At 47.1% G+C, this 14887-nt stretch overlaps 1 protein-coding gene across 8 annotated transcripts in view; it reads right to left on the bottom strand.

Annotated features, from left to right (window-relative positions):
* The window catches only part of Dab1 (DAB adaptor protein 1), a 1121076-nt gene extending 1108513 nt beyond the window's left edge, over positions 1-12563 (bottom strand). For 2 of the 8 annotated variants that reach the window (XM_017593175.3, XM_017593177.3), the window contains exon 1: positions 12029-12560. The gene's annotated coding sequence lies outside the window, so the exon portion shown is untranslated. Of the gene's footprint in view, positions 1-12028 lie in introns of all 8 variants that reach the window. The other 6 variants (XM_039109333.2, XM_039109335.2, XM_039109337.2 and 3 more) reach the window with 6 other exon arrangements.
* Between the last annotated feature and the right edge of the window lie 2324 nt (positions 12564-14887).

Genomic DNA, 14887 nt, shown 5'->3' with positions numbered 1-14887 from the left:
CCCCGCGATTCTCCCCAGAGCTGTCCCAACACATCTGTTTGCAAAGCATGCGGTCTCCACACCTGAACCTCTTAAAGCTGGAAACGGAAGTTTGTTTAGTGTTCTTGCTTTTCTCTCCATCTTTGCTCTGGCTGTGGATTAAACTAATCAGGCAGTATGCCTATTTGAAATATTGGTGGATCACGAGTTCAAAGCCACCAGGTTGCCTTCCCTGGTGTGAAGATCATCACTTCCCATTAGAAACCTAACTTTTGCTCTACTGTTATTATTTCTTCCGTCGAAACTCTATTCTGTTCAAGTGACTCCTCAATATGGGGAACAAGGAGGGAGCATTTTTAGAACAAGGAGGGAAAAGGCTGGAAACCAAGCTGTTCTTGCTGCAGAATTCTTTCATACCCCACAGAGCAGGGGGTGGGTGCAAAGGAAGTGGGCGACGTCTGCTTTGCACACAAGCGCTGGCAGGCTTACAAGCAAGCTGAGAGGACACCAGAATGACAAGAGTCAGAGGGATTGCTTGGTGTGTCTACCAATACCCATTCCTCCCATCTTCCAAAAATGGAACCTTCATTTTGGCACAAATCCACTCAAAATAAAAACAATAATCCTTAGTCGCTCTTCTGTTAGGAATGAGGATGTAAGCCTAAATTGTAGGTGCAACTCCTGGCCATGGACTTAAAATAAATAGGATCTCCTCTCCTACTCTCTTTTCTCCCTTTCCACCAGAAGGGCAACATGATGATGTCACACCATGGATCATAAACATGGCGTGGCATACTAGGGATGAGGAAACACGTAAAGGCTGACAGCTATTTGACTTCTTGGCTCACAGTCCCCACTGTGGTTTCAGACTTGTACAAAATTGAGAAATGCATTTCTTCCCCTCTGTTTAGAACTTTGGTTACAAGCAATTGGACAGATATGCTACTGAGTGGAGATGGCACGTCTCCATATTGAGGATCCTCACGTTAACAGAATATAGCTGCAAAGAAAGAAATAGCAACAGTTCAGCAAAGGTGATGTTTCCGGTGGAAAGCAATGATCTTCATACGGGGAAATGGCACTCAGACGAAACCTGGTGGCTATGAACTCATGATCTATCAATATTTCAAATGGGTATGATTCCTGTTTACATTAATCCACAGCTATGGTAAAGACGGAGAGAAATACAAGAGCATTGAACATAAAACTACATCAGCTCACAATGCCCAGACATGATAGCCTAATCTGACAGTGAAGGGGAAGAGGCAGAAATATAAATCATACATATGAGAAGTTTCAATCCACACATCAAAATGGGATGTTAAAATCAACGTGGTCACATGTCTGGGGCTACTCTTATTTAGAGGCAAACAATCTTATGCCTCTAAATAGCCCATAAGCATATCAAGTGTATAGCTCAGCGTAATGACGGATGTTCACAGCGATATTTCTGAATCATGCTATTTTGGAAAGCATGGAAGTAATTCATTTATAAGTATTTTCAGAACATTAGTCATCGTGAAACTTTGCTTATTTGAAATATCTCAGTCCATGCGACGCCGGCACATAAATCATTTCACACAGATCATTGTTAGATGAATATATATTTGGGTAGCCCATGTGTGGTCAGTATTTATAGTCATGGGTTTTCTATATCTTTACTCTTTCAGGCCTTGTCCAGAGGTAATGACATAGAAATGAAATGCATACCCTGAAGGTGGGTGTAGTCATTGCTGCTGTCAGGAAACCCCACCTCTAGTTTAGATGCAAACACAGAGATTACAACTTGGATCACACCTCTATGTAGGGGAGCACTATATTCGATATACATAAATGAAAAGAAAAATCACCATCCACCAAGTAAAAGGTGTTCTAATGAAATGAGACACACCACCTAAAGGAACATTGGGCAAAGATGATGAATTAGTGAATCCAATCTCATAATGAATGTGAAAAGGTGTCCCTGCCCATCAGACACCTAGAAAACACAAAGCAGGGTAGTCAAGCAATACCTCATACCTGCGAGATTCATCACACATGCTGCCAGCAATTGGGAGAAAGGTCACTTTACACGCATGATGGGAAATGTGGATTCGTGCACTCCTTAGAAAGTAACATGACGCCATCTACTACACTTTAAAAGACACCTATCATTCCCCTGAGAGAAATTACCTTTGGGGATCTGCTATACAAACTAGTACATCAGTAGAAACAGTGGCTGCACGAGGCTAGCAATTTCAGCATTGTTGGTAAAAAATCTGTGAACAAAATTAAGTTCCTGTCAGTAGGAAAATGGTTGAAATATATGTGGCATAGTCAGTCTATTAAAAATTATATAGTCATTAGCAACAGCAGTATATCTATACTTACTGACTCTAGAAAGGTCTCTCTCTCCCTCCCTCTCCCCACCCTCCGCATGTGTGTATATGTGTTTGTGTTTGTGTGTGCGTGTGTGTGTGTGTGTGTGTGTTTGTGTTTGTGTGTGTTTGTGTTTGTGTGTGTGTGTGTGTGTGTGTGCTTGAATACACATAATGTATAAATGATAAATGGAAACATTTAGGTCACTAAATGAGTTTGTAAACAGTCAAAAATCAATGAGAAAGTAGATGTCTGAGATAAAATAAGTTAAAGTTAAACCTACCAACAGATGTTATTTAAGTGCACGCATGCACATATATGTTAATATAAATACATAAAAGTCACAAATGATGTTAATTTTACTAGCATCTTATTCTTCTATACCTCATTTTTCAGTGGATCTCTATCATTTATATGTAATAAGATGGTAAAGAAACAAAATGGCCCACATCAGTGGTGATCAACATTGATCCCGCAGGCTGAGGTGACCTCAGATGGACAAGACCAGGGCACGTGAAAAGGAAGGGTTCTGGGCAGGAACATCTATGGAAGTAAAAGTATTGGGGTTGGGGAAAGAAACCAGGGATTACCCAAGGTGTTCCGGCTTAGAGACAGCAGAAAGTTCAAAGGCACCAGCGAGTTGCCACTGTCCATATCTGTAATAGATCTAAAAGCCAGGAAATAGGAACGGTCACCATAATGCATTTACAGGATGATCTTTACTTAACAGTGACAAATGAAAAGAGCTTGGCTTTTAGCCAGCTCCACAAACGGACAAATATTTTGAGTGCTTAGGACTCTGTCCATGGTGACGCCATGTGTTACACTCAGATGTAAACTTCAGTTTGGTAACATTTCCATTTTAAACCCTCCTTCCTGTCAGTTTCCAACTTGCCTGTAAATATTTGCTTGGAGAAAATGTCACCAAAAGATCTAAGCTCAAGGGAAAAAGAAAAAAAAAGGTCATTTTGAAACAAGAAGCTGCTGCATTTTGCATGTTAACTAAACAAGAAGTCTTAAGACCTGTGGCTCAGAGCTCATTTCAGGGGGGAAAAAAGCCTTTATTTATTAAAAGCCTATGAATACAAATGAATTCTTTATTTAGTATTCGCACTTGTTTAACTCTGCCTACCCCTTCTGAGACAGAATCCACATGTGCTTTGCCAGGTGAATTAAAAGGTTGTCTGATGTCACCAGGTCACCTGTTGGTAGCAGTGTGGCTGTTGGAGGGATCGCAATACTTAATAATAAGCATTCTTGCACTGTTGCCCATTTGAAAAGATCCTGAGTATCACTAACAGCACCACTTCCTTGCTCAAAACCAAAAAGTGACACACTGCGGTCCTCAGTAGCTACGCCAACCTGGGAAATGCTCTTCTCTCTGCCACGAGGTGTCTTTCGATCTCTAGCCCAGCTTCAAATCACAAGGGACCCAATTTACCTATTCCCATCACTCTATTAGAATACACGGCAGGTGATGCTATTATTACATTTCTGAGGAATTGAAAGAGATAAACAAAACATCAGGCAGCTCTTCAGACACCTGACAGCTCAATGGAAGGAAACAACAGCAGGAAAAACTCAGGTCAGCAGAAAGCATCTTTTTAGACGGTGGTCCCACTGAGCATTGAGATAATAGAAAAAATACAAGGACATGTTCATGCTTTCATACTTCGCTGGGCATGCATGTTAAGGGCAGCAACAAGGACCCGTGGGAAAAGCCTAGAGAAAGGAACTGAGAACGGAGGCTAACAGCAAACCTAAAGAGTTCCAATCCCAACCCTAGCTTCAGTAGAGATGAGGCTCCCAGCCTTCTAGAATCTCATGGAGACTCAGTTTCCTAATAGGAAAATATAAGATTGTTTTGAGGTGATGGAACAGTATGAAAAATACTCAGAAGCAAAAGATAAAACACACTCAGTAGAGACAGCTCTTGTGAAACCATGAATAATAACTGTGCTGCTCTGCTGCTCTGCTGCCCTGCTGCTGCCCTGCTACTGCCCTGCTGCTGCTGCCCTGCTGCCCTGCTGCTGCTGCCCTGCTGCTCTGCTGCTGCTGCTCTGCTGCTGGTGCTCTGCTACTGCTGCTCCTGCTGCTGCTGCTCTGTTGCTGCTGCTGCTGTGCTGCTGCTGCTGCTGCCCTGCTGCTGCTGCTGCTCTGCTGCCCTGCTGCTGCTCTGCTGCCCTGCTGCTCTGCTGCCCTGCTGCTGCTCTGCTGCTGCTGCTGCTGCTGCTCTGCTGCTGCTCTGCTGCTGCTGCTGCTCTGCTGCTCTGCTGCTGCTGCTCTGTTGCTGCTTCTGCTCTGCTGCTGCTTCCCTGCTGCTGCTTCCCTGCTGCTGCTGCTCTGCTGCTCTGTTGCTGCTGCTGCCCTGCTGCTGCTCTGCTGCTGCTGCTCTGCTGCTGCTGCTCTGCTGCTGCTGCTCTGCTGCTGCTGCTCTGTTGCTGCTTCTGCTCTGCTGCTGCTGCTGCTCTGCTGCCCTGCTGCTGCTCTGCTGCTGCTGCTGCTCTGCTGCTCTGCTGCTGCTGCTGCCCTGCTGCCCTGCTGCTGCTCTGCTGCTGCTGCTGCTCTGCTGCTCTGCTGCTGCTGCTCTGCTGCTGCTGCTGCTCTGCTGCTCTGCTGCTGCTGCTCTGCTGCTGCTGCTGCTGCTCTGCTGCTCTGCTGCTGCTCTGCTGCTCTGCTGCTGCTGCTCTGTTGCTGCTTCTGCTCTGCTGCTGCTGCCCTGCTGCTGCTGCTCTGCTGCTGCTGCTGCTCTGTTGCTGCTTCTGATCTGCTGCTGCTTCCGCTCTGCTGCTGCTTCCCTGCTGCTGCTTCCCTGCTGCTGCTGCTCTGCTGCTCTGTTGCTGCTGCTGCCCTGCTGCTGCTGCTCTGCTGCTGCTGCTCTGTTGCTGCTTCTGCTCTGCTGCTGCTGCCCTGCTGCTTGTGCTCTGCTGCTCTGTTGCTGTTGCTACTCTGCTGCTGCTGCTCTGCTGCTGCTGCTGCTCTGCCACTGCTGCTCTGCTGCTGCTGCTCTGCTGCCCTGCTGCTGCTGCTCTGCTGCTCTGTTGCTGCTGCTGCCCTGCTGCTGCTGCTCTGCTGCTGCTGCTCTGCTGCTGCTGCTCTGCTGCCCTGCTGCTGCTGCTCTGCTGTTGCTGCTGCTGCCCTGCTGCTGCCCTGCTGTTGCTGCTGCTGCTCTGCTGCTGCTGCTCTGTTGCTGCTGCTGCTGGGGTGGTGGTGTATTGATGTTGATGATAATGATGGAGGTGGTAGTCAACAATGGTGATAATAAAGGTGAAGGTAGTCGCAAGTGCTAAGAAACTGTAGGCTCTTACATAGCTCCCAGAATCCCACACAGCAGAGCAGGGAGGAGCACAAGCTACTTGTGTGTAAATCCCAGCTCCACTGGTTGGCATTTCATATTCCTCCCATACAGAAATGTAAGAAGAACCAGGTAGCACATCTGAAGCTTAGAAAGCAGAGCCTTGCACATAATAAACGTCTTCTCTTAAACGGAACACTTGGGCAGAGGCTGTGCAAGGCTGAACTCCATGTGCCATGTAGTTAGGTTGAGCAATCCAGAAGCAGCTCAGCACGGTGGGAAGATCACAGTCTCCTGGGCCAGAGGGGCTTGAGGTCGGATGCAGGCTCTCCGGTGAACCAGCCGTATGATCTAGGACGAGGTGCTCCATGCCTCTGATACTTAGCTACTTTTCTATTCGTTAAAATCTCAGAAAAGACTTCATCATTGCTGGGCTGGCACTGTTTAACTAAGGATAAAGTGAAGACCTTGCCACTATTCACAGGATTAATATGAGGATAGCATGAGAAAAGTAAGGTGCACATTAAGCCGAGTCTGGCTTGCAGGAAGCGGTCAGTAAGCGGAACTACAAAGACTCATAAGACATATGATGCTATCAAATCCAAGCTCTGGGGGCCTCCAGCACCCACTGCCCCTAACAAAGTATTCCCATTCATAAATGTCAATGGTCCCTTATGACCTGAAGTCACATCTACAGCTATTCACCAAAATCTCAAGCCTCGTAGTTCTAATTCAAAGACCTCAAAACGCTGTTGAGTCAAACTAGAAGACAAAGTCTTTCTTAATGAAATTGTCCCAGAAAATGTTGACCCTTCTAGTGCTTCAGTCTCCAGACACGAGTGCCAATAAAGTCTATCCCTTTCCCATAGGAACCTTTATAGCCATCCTTTATGCACACCATGGAGTCACTGCAGCCAAGTGTAAGCAGAAGGTACCCTACTCGATGCTGGGATCAGCTCTTGCATGCAAGAACACACAAAGACTCATGGGCTCAAAGACCTTGTCCCTGCCTCCTCCTGTCTCTAGGGACTTGACGAGCATGTGTTTTTTGTCATGCATACATTGTTTTTCTGTAAAAGGAAATTGACACCTGTTTTAGTTTCTTTCCTATTGCTGTGAAGAGATACAAAGGCCAAGACATCTTATAAAAGAAGAGTTTACTGAAGGTTACAGCTTTAGAAGCCAAGTCCATGATAGTGACAAGAATGGTAGCAGACAGACTCTAGGCGTGGTACTGAAGCAGCAGCTGAGAGCTTATATCCTGATCCACAGGCACCTTACAAAGAAAGTTAACAGAGAATGGCATAGACTTTTGAAACCTCCAAGTCCATGCCCAGTGACATATCTCTTCCAACTAAGCACACCTCCCAATCCTTCCCAAATAGGTCTACCAATTAGAGACCAAGTATTCAATATGTGAGCCTATGGAGTCACTCTCATTCAAACCACCACAACAACTTACTGGAAATGTACCTAAAGATATGGGCTAAGGGGTGCTACAAACTTCCGTCCTCTGAGTAGATAATGGGTACATGAAACTAAATTATAATGCTTACAGCCTCAGATCTACAGAGAGCAAATTAGAAAGAATATAGCTAATAAAATGAAGCTCTGAGTTTCAATTCAGATGCTACTATCCTTTCCCTCTCTCACTTGGCCAATCCATTAGAGCCTTGTGAAGCCCGCTGGTCCTCTTCTGTAAAAGTGAGGATTATCATCCTGTCACATCGGGGGATACCACACTTAACAAGACCATCTAATGTAACTTGTAAAATAATCACAACTCATACTGTTGCCTCATTGTTTAAGGTGTTCCCAGTGGCTTGCAGTGCTCATGCCTTCCACGGTTGCTAGGCACTGCCCACATGTGTGTCTTCTGCTCTTAAGGAGCATATGTATGCCCTAGTCAGGAAAATAAGGCGGAAAGTTCAAGCAGCAGCACAAAGGTTTAGTAGTATATTTTCAACCTAGAGGGTAGGTAATTTAAGCAGGCAAGGGAGGAACTGTTACATGTATCTTAAGCAGTAATGTGTCACTTGAATTTACGCATATATATATATATATATATATTATTTTGTAAACAAAAAACAAAGCAAGAGAAAATGAGAACTAGGTGTGGGGTTCGCAGCCATAAACCCAGCCCTTGGGAAGCAGAAGTAGGGGAACTCTGTGAGTTTAAGGCCCACTTAGGCCCATGTAGTGAGTTCTAGAACTGCAAGGAGGCTACGGAGTAATACTCTTTCCAGAAAATGAAAAAGAGGGGGAAAAAAGATTTGAGAGTAGAAATAAGAAACAATGGGATGTCAAGGCACTGACATTAGATCCTTTTTGATGTTAGAACATCCTAAATGAACTGGTCATTAAACTGCAGTCATATGTCTGTGTTAACTGCTATGGTATGCCCTGTGATGAAGGAGGAAAATCTTCGAAGGGATGCACAAACTCTTGGAAGATCTAGACCCTGCGAACTCCTGGCTCCCACTTCAAAAACTGTATGTGGCAAGAACAGGGGGAACAGGAACTTCACACAATGAAGGGGGCTTTGTGGAATAAGATGGATGTCGAGGGCTGAGTTCAGCTCACTAGACTGAAGAACAGTGATGTGGTTTTGAGATGGGGAGAGTAGCAAAGGTACAAGGCCCATGTGGGGTGCCAATAGGATATGAATGCATATGCAGAAACACAGGGATGCAAGTGTGACATGTGTAAGTGTGTGAATGGTACAATGCAACTGAGCATGCGTGCACCTCTGCATGCATGCAGGTCTCCATGTGGGTACGTCTAGAGGGAGTGAATGGGGGTATGGTGCTGTGTACATGTGGTTTGGGGATATGAGCCTAGATAGACTTTGTGTATGTATGTGAAGGTTCGTGATGCTGCTTTTAAGTGTGCATGTGCCTATCTATTTGTAAGCCTACACATACATGTGTGAATAATATACTGTGTGTATATTTGTGAGTAAGATTATGCATATATACAAGAGTGCATGTAGTGCCTTAAGTATAGCTTGGGGTGCATATGTGGGATGGATGTAATATGTGCATATGTGTGTGACAGTATGTGTGGCCATGTGTGTTTATATAAGCATTACTGTATGCTTGCTTGTGTGTGATTCTGTGCACATGGGTATGTACAGTACGGAGTGCAAGCGTGTGAGTGTGTATGTGTTGAAATACACGCATGGAACCCTGGGAGGGAGTGAGGAGGCCAGACAGCAAAAGGCCTTGATGTCTGTGGTCAGGAATTTGAATAATATGCTCTAGGCAGTAGGGTGCCCTTTACGGTTTTGATCTGGGAAGAAATGTGATCAAAGGCATCTTTTAGAAAGATCATACCAGCTGCAGATGGGCCTGTTCCACAGGGCAGGAGACGAGCTGGAAAGCTCGCTGGAAAGCTCGTATGATACCTGCAAGGGGAGTCAGAAGCTGCAGCAGAGAAACCACTCACTCACTTCCTATTACCTTACTGCCCCCCCTTTATTTCCCCAAGGCTAAATAAATAATACACTTTAAAAAGTAAAAAAAGTGGTCCATCCCATGGAAGAAGGATCCCCAAACTGACACCTCCTTCCTATCATTAGATGCTCAGCCTTGAAGGATTGGGTCAAAAGTCAGCTCGCTATGAGGCATGGCAACACTGCCCTGCAAACACAGCAGGTCTGGCCCCCACTACACCAACAGAAAACCCCAGGCAAGCATGAGAGGATGAGAGTTGGAGTCAAGGGCCACACTTATTTAGTAACTGTCAGATCCTATCAACGGTGTGTTCCGAGCAGCGAGCTTCTCTGGAACAACTCTTGTGCAACTTGAGGTCCTCTCTCACGTTTTTCTTTCAAGTCAGATGACAGGACAAGATTTGCTTCATACAATCACTGTTCTCTTGGTGCTAATGTTACTGTTTTCTGTCCCTGCCTTCCGAATCTCCTTCTCGCCCCCTCTCTCCCCATCTCTTTCCTTTTCCTCACTCTCTGGTTATAGATATCTGAAATCTTGAACTTTCTGTCTCTTCTTTTCTCACCAGTGCCACCCCATGCCCACCCCTTTGCATCTTTCTTTTCCTCTCTCCTCATTCTCTTCCCATATCTCTTCCTACTATAAAAGGAAAAAGTCGATTTTAGAAAAAAGTGCAAGGTCTTGGCTAGCACCAGAATCTACAACAAACATCATCACTGCAAAGCAACTGGCTGAGTCCAACTTCTGGGTGGGGCGAGGGGAAGTCTTGACAAATAGCAAGCACTGAAGGGTAGCCACTCATTTTTAAGAAAGTAAGGGTAGCCTATGACCAGCAGTTGCCCCTGGATACCAATATCACTAGGCATTCTTCTAGCTGACCAATTCCTATTTGCTAAGTCGCCCCAGCCAGCCCCAGCCAGCCTCAGCCAACCCGCTCTCACTGGGAAGGAGGTAGCCCTGCTGTCACAGTGTACTTACAGCCCAGCTACTCCACCCATCCAGCACAGCAAGGGGTGGGGGAGCCATAAAATTCAGAACCAGCTACTGTCAGCACTGCAGGCACTACTGAGACCACTGGGTCCAACCCTCATCGCATCCCGGCGAACGGAGCTCTGATACTGACCGCCAAAGAGGATCCATTACTGGAGACCTCAAACATAGGACCTGTTGCAAAATCTGTCTGAGGATAACACCTCCAGGTTTTTGCCTGCTGATTAGGATTCTACTACCTCATATGCAGGTGACTAAACAGACAGAAGCAGCTTAAGCTCCACACATAAAGGGGTTAAAAAGCACACACATTGCCTTTGGAATCCGCCGCATGCACCCTGCAAAGGAGCTGTTGATCATAGAAGTGAATTGAAGAGGAGTCTGCAGCGATGGAGGGCTCTAAGCTCTGAAGACCTTTTTAATATGGCTGTATTGTAATACTGCAGTGCCAAACCCCACCAGTGGTTCCAAAAAAGAAAGGGGGGAAAAAAAAGCCTCGCTATGCAGCAGAACTTCCCAGCCCTGGAAACAGATTGTCTCCCTTTTGCTCCCATTTAATAATGGCTTTATTTAGCACAATCGGGGGGAGATCTGTGTTCTGCTGAGCAGTATACAGAAAGCTCTGTCTGCAATGATGCGATTCTTCCTTCCTACATGAAACTAACATGTAGTCCCCTAAACTCAGCCTCCGGAAGCGCAGCGAAGCCACTACAAGGTGCTGAGATTCGCAGAGGGAGCCCCTTGGAGGGGTGTGTGTGTGTGTGTGTGTGTGTGTGTGTGTGTGTGTGTGTGTGTATTAGAGAGTCAGGCATACAAGAGGACACACCTTTCCTCCAAGCGGTTTGGATACACCATGCTGCCTGCAAAGTCTACCCAGACTAGGCTGTCAAGGGTTAATTTTCTCAGCAAAAACTGAAACACACACACACACACACACACACAAACACACTCCTCCTCGATCCCCACCACCTCGGTGGTCACCATCACACATTTGAATCTTCTTAATCTTAAATTCCAGAACTCATCCCCCCCCCCATTAGTCCTATCTTTGGGGAACAGCCCCCGCACCTGGGCTCCATTCCCCCTCATCCCTGGTGGAAGCCGATCGCCCGACATAATTATTTTCCTACAAGGTTATGCCTAATTGGCCACTAACCTAATTGATTAATCATTTCATTTTTTCAAAGCAGCATCCAAGAGTCAATCTAGCGAGGAGATAGGGAAACATGTTTGCAATGATCCAAGAGGTAAAAAAAATACAGACCTAGGGAAAGACCCCAGGCCAGCTAAACCGATGAGGCTAGAAATGAAATGAAAACGCAACAGGAGAAGGGAATTGCGCACGACCACGGGAGAATCAAACCAGAAGCCTCAGAGCTACCGGAGTCCAGCAGGCTCCAACACGAATGAAGTTGTTTTCCCCGGAGACCAAAGGGTTAAAACGACACCGCTTCAACCCAGTCTTCTCTGTGCTAGAGGGGAGCAGAATCCATCGGTCCTTCCTTAAGCAAACCCTGCTGGTGGTCCTGAGGGTCGCCCTAGCTCTCTGGCCACAACTTGCACCTCTGTGCGCGGCCCTCGCCTGCGCCTTTGCGCGCTACCCAAAACTTTGCGCACACTGCGGCCGCTGCCTGGTCTTTCAGCGTGGCGAAATGCGCCACCAAGTCCCAGAGCCGCGGACAGCCCTTCCGCAGGCACTACAGCTCGGCTTTGGGCTTTGGGCTTCAGACTTTTCTTTCCTCCGCCTCCAGTCCCCATGCAGGGGCTCCCTCGTGGCTGCGGGAACGCGCCTCCTGGCCCGCAGTGGGCATTGCGGCCGCGGCGCTGCAGACCACCACCCCGCAGGGTCCATAAGGCGCCCATCCGACGGCTGGATGCCTGAACCCACCCTTACCCAGGCGCGCCCACCCAAGCCTCCCACGCCGCGGCAGCCGGGCGCAACACCCTCTCCTACCTTCCAGCCGCTGAAGACCACACTCTGTTCAGAGCTCTAGACTCATCATCCTCTGGCTGCAGAACAGGGCGACCGGACTCTGCTTTTGTTCCCTGGGGCGGGGAGGTCCGTGCGGGGCCAGGGAGCGGACTACGCAACGGAGCTGGGTATCTGGAAGAAGGGAGGCTCACTCCCAGCAGCTCTACTGACAGCAGTAGTGGCGGCGGCAGCGGCAGCGGTGGCAGCAGCAGCAGCAGCAGCAGTAGAGATAGTGCCGGCTCTCTGCAGGCCACATCTTTCATACCTTATACATCACTACCGCATTCCCCCGAATAGGAGAGCCCCTCAGCATTTCGCCACCTAACTCAGGATACGGGCGCTGGCAAGAATGGCTTGGCTGGACAGTCTGGGCTCTGCTAAGGATCGGAGCCACAGCACCCACTCGCCACTCCCTCCTAAACAACTACAAGCATCGCCTATAACCATCACTGGTCTCCCCGCAGCGCTCTCCTTAGGCGGACTATGTCTGCTGCCCAGAATGTCTGGGCTTTAGAGCTAGCAACAGTGATTTACTATGGAAACTCACTCCCAACTGCCACTTCCCAGGGAGTGTCTCCGCACAGGATCTTACTGCTACAGAGGCACCCTCCTGATTGCACGTGGTTTCTGTATGCCACCTCAGGAGCAGGTTTGTGGGCGCTGGGAGAGGCAGCTGCACCAGAAGATTGAGTCCCTGTTGCTTCATCAATAAAATGGGAATCAGATGAGCTTTCCTGTCAGGTTGTGGTGAGAATACAAGGAGATAAACAGAGTGAAGCTCCCTAAACAAAGCTTAGTTTCTTCCTTCTTCCAAAGCAAGCCTGCCTTTCCTCCACAACTGTCAGCCACAACTCAGTAAATATTTGCCATGAGCTTACCTCTGTCCTATGCCAACCCCTATTTTATAGAGTAGGGTACAGCTTGGCTTGGACTGTTCTCTGCAGTGAAGACACAGAAAATAAGTAAATCAAGAAGAATTGTTGAGTGGTATTAATCCCGAAGATGGAAATAGATGGTATGTGCCACATGAAATGACTGGAGATGCTACTCAGCTTTTGTCAACTGGACACAAACTTGAATTACCTGGGAATCGAGATCCTCAGATTGAGATGTTGCTTGCATTATCTGGGCCTGTGGGTGTGTCTTCGGGCATATTTTTGATTGATGGTTAATGTGGGAGAGGCCAGCCCTCTGCGAGTGGTACTACCTCTGGGCAGGTGTCTTAGGTCGTCTATGAACTAAGCTGTGCAAGCCATGGAGACCAAGCAGGGAAACAGAGTTCCGTTATGGTGTGTGCTTCCATCCATGCCTCCAGGGCCCTTCTCTGATTTCCCTCAGTGATGGAAAGTAACCTATATGATGAAGTAACACCCCCAAGTTGGTTTTGGTGAGCGTCTTATCACAATAACAACAACTGGAACACAGGGGTAGGGCCCTATTTAGGTCATAACAATGAACCCAAGTCCTACATGATTAAGACCTCAACTCCTCGTCTCCAGGGCAGAAGAAACAGCAAGAGCAAATGCCCGGTGCGGGAATGAGTTGAGGGCATCCAAGATGGAGGATGGTACACTGCAGCTAGAAGCAGCAAGGGCGATGACCTAGTGGCATGATACAGAGTAGGAGGTTCTATCTGACAGGGAGGCTGACCTCCACAGAGGTCAATAGGTAGACTCTGCACTGTCTGCACTGGGGTTAGAGATGAGAGTGTTGCAGCATTTCCTATGGGGTTGGTTCATAACAATTAACTCTGGCTGCTATGCAGAGAGTGGAGGGTCAGAAGCCATTGGAAGAGGAATCAGTAAGAAGCTCCAACAGTGCCAGATAAAAGTCCCTCATCGTCTCCTGGCTTCCAAAATCACAAAGCACATCAACTTTCCTTAATCCAACAAGACATTGGGAGAAAAGGCTACTGGTGAGCAGTTTGGGGAGCCTGAACATGAGCCATCCCAACCCACTCTCTGAATATCCTTTCCTCAACCAGAAGTTGTAATTGATAACATATTCTCATGACTTGCTCTGTTGCTGAAATGATACAAAGAAGGTGTACCCAAGGAACTAAATGACTGTTAATTCCATCTTTAAGATCTCTTTATTTTGGGTCCTCCAGAAACCCAAGCACCATACAGGCCCTCTAGCCCCTCTAGGGACCGCCTTTCCTGTTCAGAACTATGGACTCCAGATGCCTCTTAGGTGTGTGGTGATGTTTGTATTCACAATGCTGGTCCCTGAACCCAGCTGCCATCTTCTCAAGCAGAAAACAGATTTTCATTTTGTTTCAAACCTTTTGATGCTTTCCTGTTTGCCACTCTCATCTAGCTTGAAGCATACACGGCATCATCCTATGAAGCTCTCAAGCTATAAAAATAGAAAGGAAAAGGGGGTTGGAGGTGGGGGAATTTGTAAAGCCAAAGACATCAGGAGAAGAAAACAGATAGCCTGTTCTCTCTTAGCAACAGAAAAGGTTCTCTTAGCTGAGAAACATGATCTATTCCTTACATGTCTGACCACAGCAGCTTCCAAAAGTCACGGGATCCCCTACAACACCCCACCAAAGCCCCAGGAATTAAAGTAAGCAAGATTTGATAGTATGGCCTGTGACAGTTAAAGGAACAACCCAGTTAGGAGGAACAGTAGAGCTAGGATTTGATTCCCTTCCTCTCAGGTCTGTATACTTTGGATGTCCTTAGCCTTGATGATATTGCTGACTTCTGGAACCCAGAGGACTTTAATAGAATGGAGGCCCAGAACTTAGATTTCTAAAGTAGCCAATTCCTTCCCTTGCACAGACTCAGTGAATTTCACTCCTCTCCAACTTCCTTCAAGTCCCAAGTTTGAGCT

This window comes from Rattus norvegicus, chromosome 5 (genome assembly GCF_036323735.1).
Source record: "Rattus norvegicus strain BN/NHsdMcwi chromosome 5, GRCr8, whole genome shotgun sequence".
Classification (NCBI taxonomy): domain Eukaryota; kingdom Metazoa; phylum Chordata; class Mammalia; order Rodentia; family Muridae; genus Rattus; species Rattus norvegicus.
The sequence above is the reverse complement of the archived record's forward strand: the minus strand, read 5'-3'. Positions and strand labels throughout refer to the sequence as shown.